The sequence below is a fragment of the Vespa velutina genome, chromosome 10 (genome assembly GCF_912470025.1).
Source record: "Vespa velutina chromosome 10, iVesVel2.1, whole genome shotgun sequence".
Lineage (NCBI taxonomy): Eukaryota > Metazoa > Arthropoda > Insecta > Hymenoptera > Vespidae > Vespa > Vespa velutina.
The window spans coordinates 2,033,875-2,048,874 of NC_062197.1; the positions used below are offsets into that span (position 1 = coordinate 2,033,875).

The following is a 15,000-nucleotide window of genomic DNA, read 5'->3' on the forward strand; positions in this document are numbered from 1 at the left end:
TGGATCTTCTCTTTCAACGATCTAAATTACTGATCAGTTTTCAATCTTCGTTCTGCAATATGTCGAATAATATAATTCCATTATTAGCTTTGCAACACTAATGCAATATCAAATGAGTATTTTGATATATATATATATATATATATATATATATATATATATATATATATATTAATTAAAATATTTTACATTTATCGAATTACATTTGTTATTTTCAAAAATGAATTTACAATTGAATTAACGTTCTTTTCAATTCGATTTACTTATTATCAGTAATATCTTTTATGTTCATGTGTATGTATGTACGTACGTACAAATAGATATATATATATATATACTTTTTTTTTTTTTTTTTTTTTTTTTTTTTTTTTAAATCAGAACTATTCAAATAGTGGCGGTTCTTTTATTATTATTATTTTAATCTCCGTTTCTCTTATTAACCCATTATCACTCTTATATCGAGTGAGAGCACGATATCACATTTATCATACCAATTTTTAAATCGAGTTAGACCTCGACATACTCTTGTAACTATTTAATTTTTAAAATAATTAAAAGTATTTAAATTTGATTTTAATTTTTTCCTTTTTTCTTTTTTTTTTTTTCGAATACATTTCTAACACAACATTTTATTGAGATCATCCTTTTTCAATCTATTATGTAAATGAATTAAGTTGATAGATAAAAAAAAAAAAGAAAAGAAAAAAAAATGATTAAGGTGCGCAAAGAGTTAATAATAATAATAATAATAATAATAATAATGATAATAATAATAATATCTCGATAGATACGTTCGAAGCTGCGATAAATTTTTTTTTCCCTTTAAATCGTACTTAGGATCTTTTTTCTTGAGGTCGCAGGTGAGTGTTGTATAATTGGACAAGATCCACAGGTACGTTCATCGATGATCTAGATCTAAGAAAATATCGTGTGCCCATATATATATATATATATATATATACATATATGATCTCCGAGCGATTTTCTTTTCGTTTTATCTCGTATGTTTTCCTTCGTGGACGCGTGAGAGTAACTAGCTCTCACTTTTTCCTAGAGAGGACCTAACGAGCCGTTGGCATGATTTATTTATCCCATCCATATCTTTCGAGACGTGAAAACGACGTTCGGCATCAGATCGAGTTCGGCTTGGACGAGCGTTTTAGAAAGCAAACCCGTGCAATTTTATATCTATCGTTGCATTATGGCTTTTGATTAACAGTTAATCCCATCGATTGTAACTTTCTGTAATAAAATTGTACATTCCTATAATCAAAAAAAAAAAAGGGGGACGATCGTGATTTTATGTGAATTGATTTGTTTGAAATGAAATTAATGATTAAGTTTTTTTTTTCTTTTTTTTTTTTTTTTTTTTTTTTTTTTTTTTTTTTTTTTTTTTGGTTTGTTCGTTTCTTTCGTTTCCTCCACCGAATCATTTCGAGAATCATTGTGAGTTTCGGAAGAATTCATGGTGAATAAATCGATTAATCGATTTTCTACGATTATCTTCGATAAATATATCGTTTGCTTCGATAAACGATTTCAATGCGTGAAATGGGAACGTTAATTTTTGTTACCGTCGCATTTTTCTTTTTTTTTTTTTTTTTTTTATTTTTTTTTTGTTTTTTTTTTTTTTTTTCGCTAACGTACAATTATGATATTTGAAAAGTACATATTTACGATCCAGATCGTAATCAATGATTATGAAAAACATTGTGATACGTCTGTTCAACGTGATATTTGTCGTCACGCATCGTAATTACCATTCTATTATAATCGACGAGAAAGTACGCGCGCACACACATACACATACATACATACACACACACACATACACACATACACACGTGCATATCCGTCGGCAGTCATATCTATTATACGTTGACCTTTTAGATAATTTTATATAGATATGTAAAGGATAACTTTATTATTATAAAAATTATTATTGGAAACGTTTGACTTTAAAACGATGACTTTGCATCGATTGATTGCCAACGTGGATAAAGGACGATCCAGATTAATCATTATTAATTGATTTTAATAATATAATGTCCGTTTTATTTATCGATTAATAATTTTTTTTTTTTTTTTTTTTTTTTTTTATGAAACGTCGTTCGATACTTATATTACGAAATTATCCTCGATATACTTTACAAAATAGTTCCAATTTTCTCGTCTAACGTGTAAACGTTTAACTCGTTACGAAAGAAGAGAATGGTATGTAGTTTTTAACGAAGGAAAGGCGAGACTTTACGATGTTGTAAAATCTCTCTCTCTCTCTCTCTCTCTCTCTCTCTCTTTCTCGTTATCTATCTCTATCTATTTATCTGTCTGTTTATCTCTCTGTCTCTTTTTCCTTCAATAATATTTTTATACAAGGAAGAAAAATAATTTCATGTTTAACTCGATTACATTATTCCTTTTTCGTTACATCATTCCTTTTTCCGGGTTTTCTCTTTGTCTCTCTCTCTCTCTCTCTTTCTCTCACACACACACACACACGTACACACGTACACATATATGTACACATATAACATATAATCGATTTGGTTTAAATCGATGATAATGATTTCCAAAGGAATCATGTTACGTTCTATCGACAAAAAGAAGAGATAAAGAATGCATATAGCTCGTTTTCTTTTTTTTTTTTCTTTGTTTTTCTTTTTTTTCTTCTTTTTTTTTTTTTTTTTTTTTTTTTTTTTTTTTTTTTTTGTAGTGTCGACGTTTATAAAAGATCAAACGAATTCTCGTACTAATCGATGTATAGATAGCCTTTACGAATTGAATTTTTAATCACGGTCGTGGTTAAACGTGATTATTTATTAAATATATTTTAATCGAGATGCTTTTAAATGCCAGCTTATTCCTTTACTGTCGAAGAGAAAGAGACAGAGAGTGAGAGAGAGGGGTGAGCGAGAGAGAGAGAGAGATATGTTGTACATTACTTTGTTCCTCTCATTACGAAAGTCTTTTATAACGTGAATGTAATGTATATATATGATCTACATAGTATACTAAATATTGATTCTTCGAACTTTAGGTAATCGATTATATCCGATAAAAAATATTTAAGAAAGTATGATAATGATTGTATGCATAACAAATATGTATGACTATGTATATATAATATTTCTAAATATTATTCAAGAAAAATTGCACGAACAATTTTATTATCGAAAAGATTTTCTTTTTTTTTTTTTTTTTTTTCCCCAAAAATCCCGACCTCTGAGCTTTTCACGAAAAAAGAAAAAAAAAATAAATAAATAAATAAATAAATAAATAAATGAACAAAGTACGATGATAAAGCACGAACAAAGAATTCTTAAAAAAAGAAAGGAATTTTGTCGTCGACTCGGTAAAAATAACTGGTGATGGTTTATCGGTGGGAACCAAGAAGAGGAGAGAAAGAGAGAGAGAGAGAGAGAGAGAGAGAGAGAGAGAGAGAGAGAGAGGAAAAAGAAAAAGGCAAAAAAAAAAAGGAAAACAAAATAAACAATCAAAAACAAAAGGAAATAGATAGAATGAAGAAAGAGATTTAACAAAAAGTAAAATATTCGCAAAAGTATCGTAAAGAGGTGTAACAGATCGGCGAGAATAGAGTTGATTTTTGCGATATATTAGGCGTAAAGTAAACTCTGCTTTGTACATAATATGTACATATCTACTTACGTAGTACGTGACTTATGATAACGGTCCAACCTACACGATTTATATCACGATAGATACGAATTAACGCATAACTACCGTTATGGTTCCATTAATGATCGACGACGTCTCTCTATAGCTCGGCCATTCGTCATTCTCAAAGAAGGAGACGAAGGAGGAAGAGGAGGAAGAGGAAGAGGAGGAGGAGGAGGAAGAGGAGGAGGTGGAGATGGGGAGGAGGTAGTGATGAAGGTGGAGATGGTGATAGTGGAGAAGGAGATGATGGAGGATTCACAAAAGAGGCGTTCACAAAAGATTCCTTGTGTCTCGGTCCACTTATCGCGTTCACGCGGTAACAGATCGCAAACTCGTATTCCGCTTTGCGATTTGGAGCACGCATAGATAATCCAACAATTCAATGAGTTTACAGAAACATATATATATATATACATACATACAATATACATACATACATATATAAATAAGTATACATCCTCGAACGTATTTTTTTTCATTTTTTTTTTTTTTCATTTTTTTTTCCTTTTTTTTTTTTTTTTTTTTTTTTTTTTTTTAATCGCACTTTATTACGACTCATCTGCAAGCCTTAACACCTTCTTTATGGCGTCTTTTTTCTTCGTACATGCACATACAATAAGACTATATATTACCTTAATCTTTTATTTCTTATCATTGTGAATAAATGCAAACGAATCGTCGTAGTCTTTGTAATATCGTTTAGAATCAAATAGACCGAAACGAGATTTATAAATTAATAGTGGGGATTTTTTATAAGTAGACATTTTATTATCAACGTTTTAATTATTATTCATTATCGTATTACTATTATACTATTATTATTATTATTATTATTATTATTATTATTATTATTATTATTATTATTATTATTATTATTATTATTGCTACTACGGTAAGAAATTTTTTATGATTTTTATCATTAATATTTGATCGCATATTTTTTTTCTTCTTTTCTTTTATTCTTGTTTTCTTTTTTTTTTCATTTTTATTTTATCTCTCATAACTTTGTCCGTACGATCGATTTATCATTCGATAAATGCAAAATGATATTTTCAAAGATTGAACTGAAGAAAGGGTGAAGATCTTTTTTGAAGAAATTTTATGTGTGTGTGTGTGTGTGCGTGTGTATGTGTGAGAGAGAGAGAGAGAGAGAGAGAGAATATGCCCGACAGCGATAACGACGACGAGAAGAGACTCTCGTAGAAAACCACGAGGAATAATTACGTCCGTGCACGAATGGCCTATTTAATTCAATGAAACGAACCATTGACAGGGCCTATTCAGCCATGCGACGCGACGAGGTCATGTAGTAGATATAAAAGACAACAACGGGCACCACACCCACACAATATTCCCTCGTATTATACGTATACGTATACGTAAATTACACCTACACTATTTCTCTATACTTTTAGATTTTACGAGTCAGCTTCGTTTGCCCGAAGATTCGTATGCATAATTAATAATAATAATAATAATAATAATATTAATGATGATGATGATGATGATGATGGTGATGATGATGATGATGATGATGATGATGATGATGATGATGATGATGATGATGATGATGATAATGATGAATGATAATCATCGTTCTAAAAACTATATAATTTTTTATATGATATTATATCGATATCGCCAGTGTCTTCCATCACGGGAATATGTATAATTTTTTATATTTTATCTAAAAACTATATAATATATTATCATCATCATTCTAAAAACTATATAAAAAACTATGATAAAAGATATAATTTTTTATATCTATGTCCTACGTACAATTAAATTTTTCTTTCTTTCTTTCTTTCTTTCTTTCTTTCTTTCTTTCTTTCTCTTTTTCTTTTTTTGTTTTTTTCTAATTCTTTTCGTACAGTTCATGTTAATAATAACAATAATAATCATAATAATAATAATAATGACAATAACAACGATAATAATATTAATAATCGTTTTTCATGCAGTACATTTTTAATCAAAAAGTACGATGCTTGTAAAATTAAGAAACGGAAAAGGGCAAAGATAATTTTTTTTCGTCGACGTTCGTTCACATTCTACGTACAAAAAAAATTCTATAATATATATATATGTATTTTTTTTTTTTTTTTTTTTTTTCGTACATCAGACGAAAGAAACAATTAAACGCAAACAAACAAGAGCAGAGTCGGTAGAGGACAACGACCGAGGAAGAAAGATTACGCGTTCGTTTTTCAAGGGCATGTCCGTCCGTCGTCGTCGTCGTCGTCGTTGTCGTCGTCGTCGTCGTTGTCGTTGTCGTCGTCGTTGTCGTCGTCGTCTTCGTCGTTCGCCTTGGAATCACGGCCTATCTCGCTTTCCTCGCATTAAATCGCAAACAACGATATCGCCAGTGTCTTCCATCACGGGAATATGTATTTACACGAAAACGTAAAACGTTATATGCATATATACATATATATATATATATATACGTACATATACATAGATACATATGTATATACATAGACATGTATGTATATATATATTTATATGTACACACATTAGTGCAATTTTTTTTTTCTTGTCTTTTCTTATGCACCGTAGTATGCAATATGCATATGCATTGTTTTTCAATTGATTTATTCTAAGGAAAAAATTATGAAGAAGAGAGAGAGAGAGAGAGAGAGAGAGAGAGAGAGAGAGAGAGAGAGAGAGAGAGAGAGAGAGAGAGAAAGAGAGTCATTTTGTCTTCTTCTTATATTAAATAAGAACATGTGTGGATGTAAGGAAATAAGCCGCGTGTCACGTTTTCACTTTCGAGATGTTATCTTCTTATGTTCTGAACAACAATTATTCTTATTATAGCAATGTTTCCTTGTTTTCTTTCGTTTTTTTCCCCCTTTTTCTTTATTTTTTTTTTTACTTTTTTATTTTTTTTATTTTTTCTTTTTTCATTTTTTTTTTCTTTTTTTTTCACTGGAATTACACATGTTATACCTTCTTACCATATTGCAATATATATATATATATATATATATATATATATATATATATATATATATATTTTGTAATTGGCCAATGTCAGAATTTTTAATGCAAAAAACATCTGTATATACTTTTCCCTTTCTTTCATTTTGTTATTTCTTTTTTTTTTTTTTTTTTCTCATTATTATTTTTTTTATTTTTACGCTTTTTAATGATTAAATTAATACAAATTTTCAATGGAGAAAGAAATATTATTGAAAGTATTTCTTCATTAAATATGCAATAGAAACAAATGGAAAAAAAAATTCTCGAAGCTGGTTAATCATTCAATCCAATAAATGTAAATAAATAAATTTTATTTTCTATAGGACGATTAATAATTCGTGATGAATTAAAATTTATCAATTGAAATGAATTAATTTTTAATTAAATTAATTGACAATATATCGTATTAATACTATTAACTCTTGGATAAATTTATTTATATGAAAACATTTGTATCTTCTATATGTTTATAAAAGAATTAAACACACACACACAAATACATATAGAAAGAGAAACATACACACACACACACACACACACACACATATATATATATATATATATATACATATACATGTAAAATTGTGTATGATACGACGTTTGGTTGAGCGACAGAGGACATAACAAAACAAAACAACAAACAACAAGCTCACTGATTTGATTCTATTTTCCTTGAAGATAGAGAAACTGCGGAGAGACAGAAAGAGATAAACATATAGATATAGATATAGAGATAGAGAGAGAGAGAGAGAGAGAGAGAGAGAGAGAGAGAGAGAGAGATGATAAAAGGAATGAAAAAAATAGAGGATCGTCATCGTCGTCGTCATCGTCGTCGTCGTCGTCTTCGTCGTCTTCGTCGTGTATCTGTGTGATCTAGGCTAACCGCGCTTTCGTTCGTCGTTCTCTTAAATGGGTGCATAACCCCGGTCTCCATAACGTGCCCTGGTACACACCATCTCTTTAATATCACCGTTCGTTTATATGACTGTTCCATACCATCGTCTAACAACATCTTCATCATGACGTCGTCGTTGTCATTGTCAACAACGATATTAATTTACAATTATACGAGGTAATCTTATATTGGGAAAAAAAAAAATACCCCTCGAAATGTCATCATTAGATATTTTACCATTAAAATAATTTTAATTAAATCATTCGTATAAACGTTCAATGACTTTTTTTTTTTTTTTTTTTTTTTTTTTTTTTTTCTTAAGAACGTTCTTTTAGGGACATATTTATCAGTCAAGGACACACGAATGATCACTGTGGGACGTAGGGATTTAGGTCCTATCTTTTTTTTCTTTTCTTTTCTTTTCTTTTCTTTTCTTTTTTTTTTCAAAGCCTTAACGCGACGTGTAATTTTTGTAATTTCATGTCTAGAGACGTCTGAATCGTTTGTGTAATATAATTTCTATTTAACGTTTAGTATAACAGCGCATACTTTATCGATATAAAATAATTATAATCTATCATTATTATATTTATATTTAGTAGAGTTGTAATTGTATGAGGAAAGGGAAGAGAAAAGAAGGGAAAGAGAGAGAAGAAAAAAGGCAAATTGAATTACGAGGAATTAGATTGAATTAATTTGTTTAGTATTAAAAAAAAAAAAAAAAAAAAAAAAAAAAAAGGGAAAGAAGGAAAGAAAGAAAGAAAGACAGACAGAAAGAAAAAACCTATTACTCGAAACATATTTAATAGTCGCGTTTGAGATTGCACGATTAATTATAATACGTTGACGTCAGTCGTTTAAAAAAAAAGAAAAAAAAAAAAAAATTACAATCGACATAAACATAGCGTCAAATAAACACGCATACGTACATATAAATGCATACGTCATTGAAAAAAAAAAAAAAGAAAAAAAAAAAATTGCTCCGCATCGAAAATATTTAACGAGACAATTTACGTTTCGTCTCTTTCTTATCTACATAGACGGATGCATAACGTACGTATAGAAAGAAAAACAAAGAGAGAGAGAGAGAGAGAGAGAGAGAGAAAGAAAGAGAGAAAGAAAGAGAGAAAGAGAGAGAGAGAGAGAGAAAGAGAGAGAGAGAGAGATCTTCGCGAGTATTTTAGTAAGAAGCTTGTCTCCCGCAGAAAATAATATCGGTGTTTGTCGCTTCGAGTTCGTGAAGAGAGGAGATCTCTCGTGAGAGACCTAGTCGTGCAACCTACCTACCTACATAAACACGATGCTCCGCTTTGCTTTCCGTTCTCCTTATGAGAATCAACCTCCTCCTCCTCCTCCTTCTCTTCTTCCTCCTCCTCTTCCTCCTCCTCCTCCTCCTTCTCTTCTTCCTCCTCCTCTTCCTCCTCATCCTCCTCTGCCTCCTCCTCTTCTTCTTCTTCCTCCTTCTCCTCCTCTTCATTGCACCTCCTCCTGACGAGAGCACACTCGCGCACGCGTACTTCTTCTCAAAGAAAGAAAAAGAGAGAGAGAGAGAGAGAGAGAGAGAGAGAGAGAGAGAGAGAGATACACATACAGAAAAAAAAAAAAATAAAAAAATAAAAAAATAAAAAGGGTCAAGAGTCGCGAGGCAACCCAATTTTCTCATCACCGAGACTACGTTTTTTTGATAAAGATACGAGGCGAGGTTAAGGTCACCATCCAAAGTGGCTTTCAACGAATTTCGGAAGACTCGGCTTGTTATTATTATTATTATTATTATTATTAGTATTATTGTTATTATTAGTGTTATTGTTATTATTATTGTTATTATTATTATTATAATTTATTAGCTCGTTCCAAATGAAACCTTGAATATCCTGATATTTATTATCCTGTTTTATATCTTTTATAATGTCACGTAGGTACATACATATGTTGCGTGTTAAAATCCTACGTGTACTTGAATCTATTATATATATATACATATATATATATATATATTTATGTATTTTTTTGTTATCGTGTTTCAACGTTTTGTCTTACGATATTAATAATTGTTTATTTTCCACAAATGGAAACCGGGAAATTAACATTTTTATTTGATAGTTATATTATTATACGTATATATATATATATATATATATATATATATATATATATATATATATTTCCTCAATATAAATTAAATATGAATTTATTTTTTTTTTACGTAAAAGAACGTAAAATGAACGTAAACGAACGTAAAAGATAAATTGTAATAACTCATAGAGATTAGTATTAACAATATTTTTCTAAAAGTCGCTGTTGTAGTTTTTTTTTTTCTCTTTTTCTCTTTCTCTCTCTCTCTCTCTATTGTCGATAATTCGCAAATTACAATAAATTAAACAATAAATGAGCTTTGGGAATGACATGCGTGAAGTATGCGAATTACGTCATATGTCTCATATATAAGAACAAGCACAATGTTTGTCACGCGAACGAGCTAATATAGTTTGACTGATGCAAACGTGTAGCATAATTAAAAATGAAAACGTTGAAGGAGAAAAAAAAAGGAAGGAAACGTGAAAGAGAGAAAGAAAAGGAAAGAAAAACAAAAAAAGAAGGAAAAAAGAAGAAGAAGAAGATTACGTCGTTGCGAGTTAATACGATGATAAATATTCTCGTAAATATCAATGAAGATTCGTTTAAATATTCGTCATTAATAGTAAACGATGAATATGTATATCCGATTAATCGCTATTTACGAATGGAAAAATGAATATTTCTTTGAAAATAAATGATTTTTAGAAAAAAATTAATGATCCCTTTCTTTTTCTTTTTTTTTTTCTGCTTAATTACGATCGTTTTGAAGGGGAAAAAAAAAAAAAAAAAAAAAAAAATTAACATCATTAGCTTATCGAGTCGTTCATTAATTTCATCAAATCGAATGAGCGATTGTTAAAGAATAATTAACATATTCAACGTTAGGACGTCGGTGGTGATATGATGCTGCCAATGGTTATCTAGTGATGATGATTATATTATAATGGTGGTTATTGTGATAATGGCAACTATTGAAATTAATACCGTTAAATACGATTAATTAACTGGATGGGACGTTAAAATAATAAGTCAGCGTGAAAAGAGCTCTCCTCCCTCACCTTCCTTCTTCTACCTATAGGATATTACAAATGTTCTCGCGTTCTCTTTGATGAAGAATCATCGTTTCGTCTTTTGCTTGACCGTAATAAATCAAAAGAGTTCTCTCTCTCTCTCTCTCTCTCTTTCTCTTTATTCAAAAAAGGGGACCTCTCTATTCTCCTGGCCTTTCTATTTCGTTATAAACCTATGACTACGAATTTATCAAAACCTCACAAGCAACGGTAATTCATCTTTTATACGTTCTACTATCTTTCTTTCTTTATCTATTTCTTTCTTTCTTTCTTTCTTTCTTTCGTTCGTCTCTCGAGAAATATAACTAAGGTATTATGTGAGGTTTCATTCGGGAGAAATAAAATTCGAATGAATGAAATAAGGATTCTTTCCTCCTCCCCCCTTCCCACCCGCTCCCGCCCCCCTTCCCCTTCTCCCTTTTGATTTAATCCATTAAAAGGTATCCCCCACCGATCGATCGAGGTCTCATCCTTGAAATTCGAAAGAAATAATTTAAATAAAAAAAAAAAAAAAAAAAAAAAAAAAAAAAAAAATAATTTAAGAAAAAAAAAAACAAAAAAAAAAAAAAAAGAAAGAAAAGGAACGAAAAAAGAAAGAAGAAACAATAGAAAAATAATTTTAGAGAGAGTGAGGGAGAGAGAGAGAGAGAGAGAAAATTCATTTTCGATCGAGTAAAACTCATCGTCGAAGATAATTTTTAAATATAGCGTGCGGTAACGTTCTTAAACGATAGAAAGTTAAGAAATGGGGGAAAAAGAAAAAAAAAAAAAGGATGAAGATGAAGAAGAAGAAAAAGAGGGACAGGAAGTGTTTAAAATTTAGATCGTCAAGCGAGAAAGAACGAGCGACCGACCGACCGACCGACCGACCGATCAACCGACCGACCGAGCGAATCGTCATTTATTCTAAACGTTTTCAGAGCTCCCACTCACTCACCCTCCCTCCCTCTCTCCCTCTCTCCCTCCTTTTTCGGCCCCAATTTTTGCATCGGTACGATTAACAAAGCGAATATCTCTTTTCGATTGTTCTCCTCCCAAGGATTTCTCTCGGTGGTTAATGGACTGTCTCGGTTTTATCTCCATTTCTCTCGCACACTTTCATAGAAAACTTATTTCTCTCTCTCTCTCTCTCTCTCTCTCTCTCTCTCTTTCTTTCTCTCTCTCTCTCTCTCTCTCTCTCTCTCTCTCTCTCTTTCTCTCTCGTTCGTTCGATTAAACACTTACTCGTATGTACGATTTTTTTTTTGTCGAATTAAATCAATTTTTAAAAATACATTTCGAATAAAAACGAAAGTAAACAAAACGTTCTTTTTCTTTTTTTCTTTCCTTTTTTTTTTCTTTTTCTTTTTTTTTTTTTCTTTTTTTTTTTTTTTTTCGTTTAAACACCTCTACTCCATTATTTTACACTCTCCCATTGACAAATATCAATGTGCAATTTTGATAATTTTTTTGTTTTGGTGTGTTACATTGTCGTAAAGATGGCGATAAAAAGTGATAAAGTAAGAAAAAGAAAGGAAAGAAAAGGGAACAAAAAAGAAGGTGGGAGCCGTGTTGGGGGAGGGGTAAAAAAAAGGGAATCTTTTTCTTTTTTTTTTTTCTTTTCTTTTTTTTTTTTTTTTTTTGAAAGGAATAATTTATATAGCGATTTAACTGGTCGTTAAATTTGTCGTTAACTTTTATAACGCGTTTCTAAGATCTTTTTAGCCGGTCCTCGAGCAACGTATAATATTGCGGCATGGGGAGTGAAAGCGACATGGTGAACTCGCTTACGAGGTTGCTCGCTCATGTACTTTTACTTGATCAGAGCCGTATTATAGTGACTACTTACCTAGCAGTCCCTGGCATAGTTATCCACCAGAAATATCGTTGGAAAGCCTGCTCTCAGGCACCGTTCGAGCTACCCACTCGCCGCCATATGAGAGAGATAAAGGCGAATGAGTTCGCTACTGCAAAAATTCGAACGGAGGATGGTGCAATTCCTTTTCCTGTACCCAATCAATATATATATATATATATATACATGTGTGTGTACGTGTATATGTATGTATGTATGTATGTATGTATGCTATGTATTCGATCAATGATTGGCTAGATTTATTTCTGAACGAATCCTTGAAGAATTTATCTCGATCGAGTTATTTTCGAATCGCATGAAAATGTCACTTCGACAGATTTTATTCAGAGAATATTTTAATTACTACTATGTGTCTAAAAGAGAAAGGAGAGAGAGAGAGAGAGAGAGAGAGAGAGAGAGGGAGAGAGGGAGAGAGAAAGGGAAGGAGAGAGGGAAGGAGAATTTCAAGTTTCAATAAAAGGTTGCCATATGTCGTCTGGGATACAATGAATGGTTGGTTAAGTATTGTCCAATACTGGGTCCCATTGACCATAGGGACCCATATCGAGATTCTGACCCTTCAAACTAAAGAGAGTGACGGAGAGGGAGAGGGAGAGGAAGAGAGAGGGAAAGAACTCGATTCTTTCGGTGGGTTTTTCAACGATTTCGAACCCCTCAAAACCGTTCTCTCGCCCTCGCTCACTTCTCTTAGTTGGTTCGAGGGGTCTCTAAGCTGCCTCACGATTCATTCACTTTCGTTTATATATGGGTGTAAGAGAGACAGAGAGAGAGAGAGAGAGAGAGATAAAGAGAGATAGGTAGAGCGAGAGAGAGAGATTGTGCCCTAAGAATCGATTCTCGTATACTGCGTACGAAAACCAACCAACAATGGCGCTGCTTTATCCTTTATCTTCATCTTTCTGAGATTATTTATCCATTTCACTTTATTTTTTTATTATTATTATTATTATTATTTTCTTCTTTGTTCTTTCTTTTTTTTTTTTTTTTTTTGTTTTTCTTTTGTCTTTTCTTTCTCTTTCACTTTCTCCTCAGGATCAAAACGTAATTCGAAATATTTATATTGAAAAAAAATATTATATATAATTTCGAATGGTTTCGTTAAAAGTATTTATTATTATATTAGGAAAGTAAGGAGAAATAGTATAAAAAAAGAAAAAAGAAAAAAAAAACAAGTAAGAAAAGAACGAGTAAGTATCTTATTTCTTATGAAGAATGTTTCACATTTAGACACGTACCAAGTGTATTAACTATTAATAATATTAGTAGTAGTAAGTAGTAATAATATTAAAATGACGATGACGAGGACTGTGGTTCTGAAAGCGAATTTAAGGGAAAAAAAAATATTTGGGTCGCCGAGGGTTAAGTTGATATCCATTTTTAGTCGGCAAATGTATTACATATATATGTATGTACATAAACACACACACACACACATGTATATACATATATGTAAGATATATATATATATATATATAATACACACACGTCATTTACTTACTCGTTAGAACAGCTTCAACGATCGTACAACGAGCTTTTGTTCGCGAAAAATTGAACGTCGGTAAACGTCAGATACTTGAGCTTCTACCTCTCTCCCTCTCCCCTTTCCCATCTTTTTCTCTCATTCTCTCTCTCTCTCTCTCTCTCTCTCTCTCTCAACCCAGTTTTCTCTCTGTCCTACGTAATTCAGATCTATCAGGAAAGTTGAAAAATGAGTTATCGCAGTTGGCAGGAATGAAATTTGAGTTCGTTCGTTCGTAGTTCTTGTGATGGATACAGCACCCTCTCTCTCTCTCTCTCTCTCTCTCTCTCTTTTTCTTTCTCTTTCTTTCTTTCTTTTCTTTCTTTCTTCCTCTCTCTCTCTCTCTCTCTTTTTTTTCTTTCTCTTTCTACCTCGATCGTCGCCAGCCCTCTTGCTTTTCCAGCCGAACCGGATCCATACTCACCGGTTTTGTGGTAGCACCAGCGTTGCTACGAGAAGAGAGGATGTTGAAGGAAGATGGAGAAAACTGAGGGAGGAACCCTTCGTTCTTCTTATTCTATCAACCAACCAAGCAACCAAGAAACCAACCAACTGCTTATACAAAACTCGAATCCAAAACTGTTCTTCTAATTTACTAAATGTCTTATTATATAACAAAAACTCAAATATGTATATATATATATATATTCGAGGATCCTTTATTTTTTTTTCATTTCTCTCTCTCTCTCTCTCTCTCTCTCTCTCTCTTTCTCTTTCTCTTTCTCTTTCTCTTTCTCTTTTTCTCTTTTATACGATATCATCGAAATTCTTTCCTCTGTTGGATCGGTTTTATGAATAAAATGAAATAATTAATAAATTATTCTGTTCTATTATATTGGAATAATTTTGAATTATATTTAGTACAATGTAGTATATTAAATATGTAATATATGCTGGTATAAAATACACTAACAAT

At 31.3% G+C, this 15,000-nt stretch overlaps 2 protein-coding genes across 3 annotated transcripts in view; both read left to right on the plus strand.

The window, feature by feature from the left end:
* LOC124952585 (origin recognition complex subunit 2) overlaps positions 1 to 15,000 on the plus strand; it is a 52,281-nt gene that overhangs the window by 23,754 nt on the left and 13,527 nt on the right. The window lies entirely within an intron of this gene.
* Positions 1 to 15,000, plus strand: part of LOC124952586 (speckle-type POZ protein) — an 85,914-nt gene that overhangs the window by 20,195 nt on the left and 50,719 nt on the right. The window lies entirely within an intron of this gene.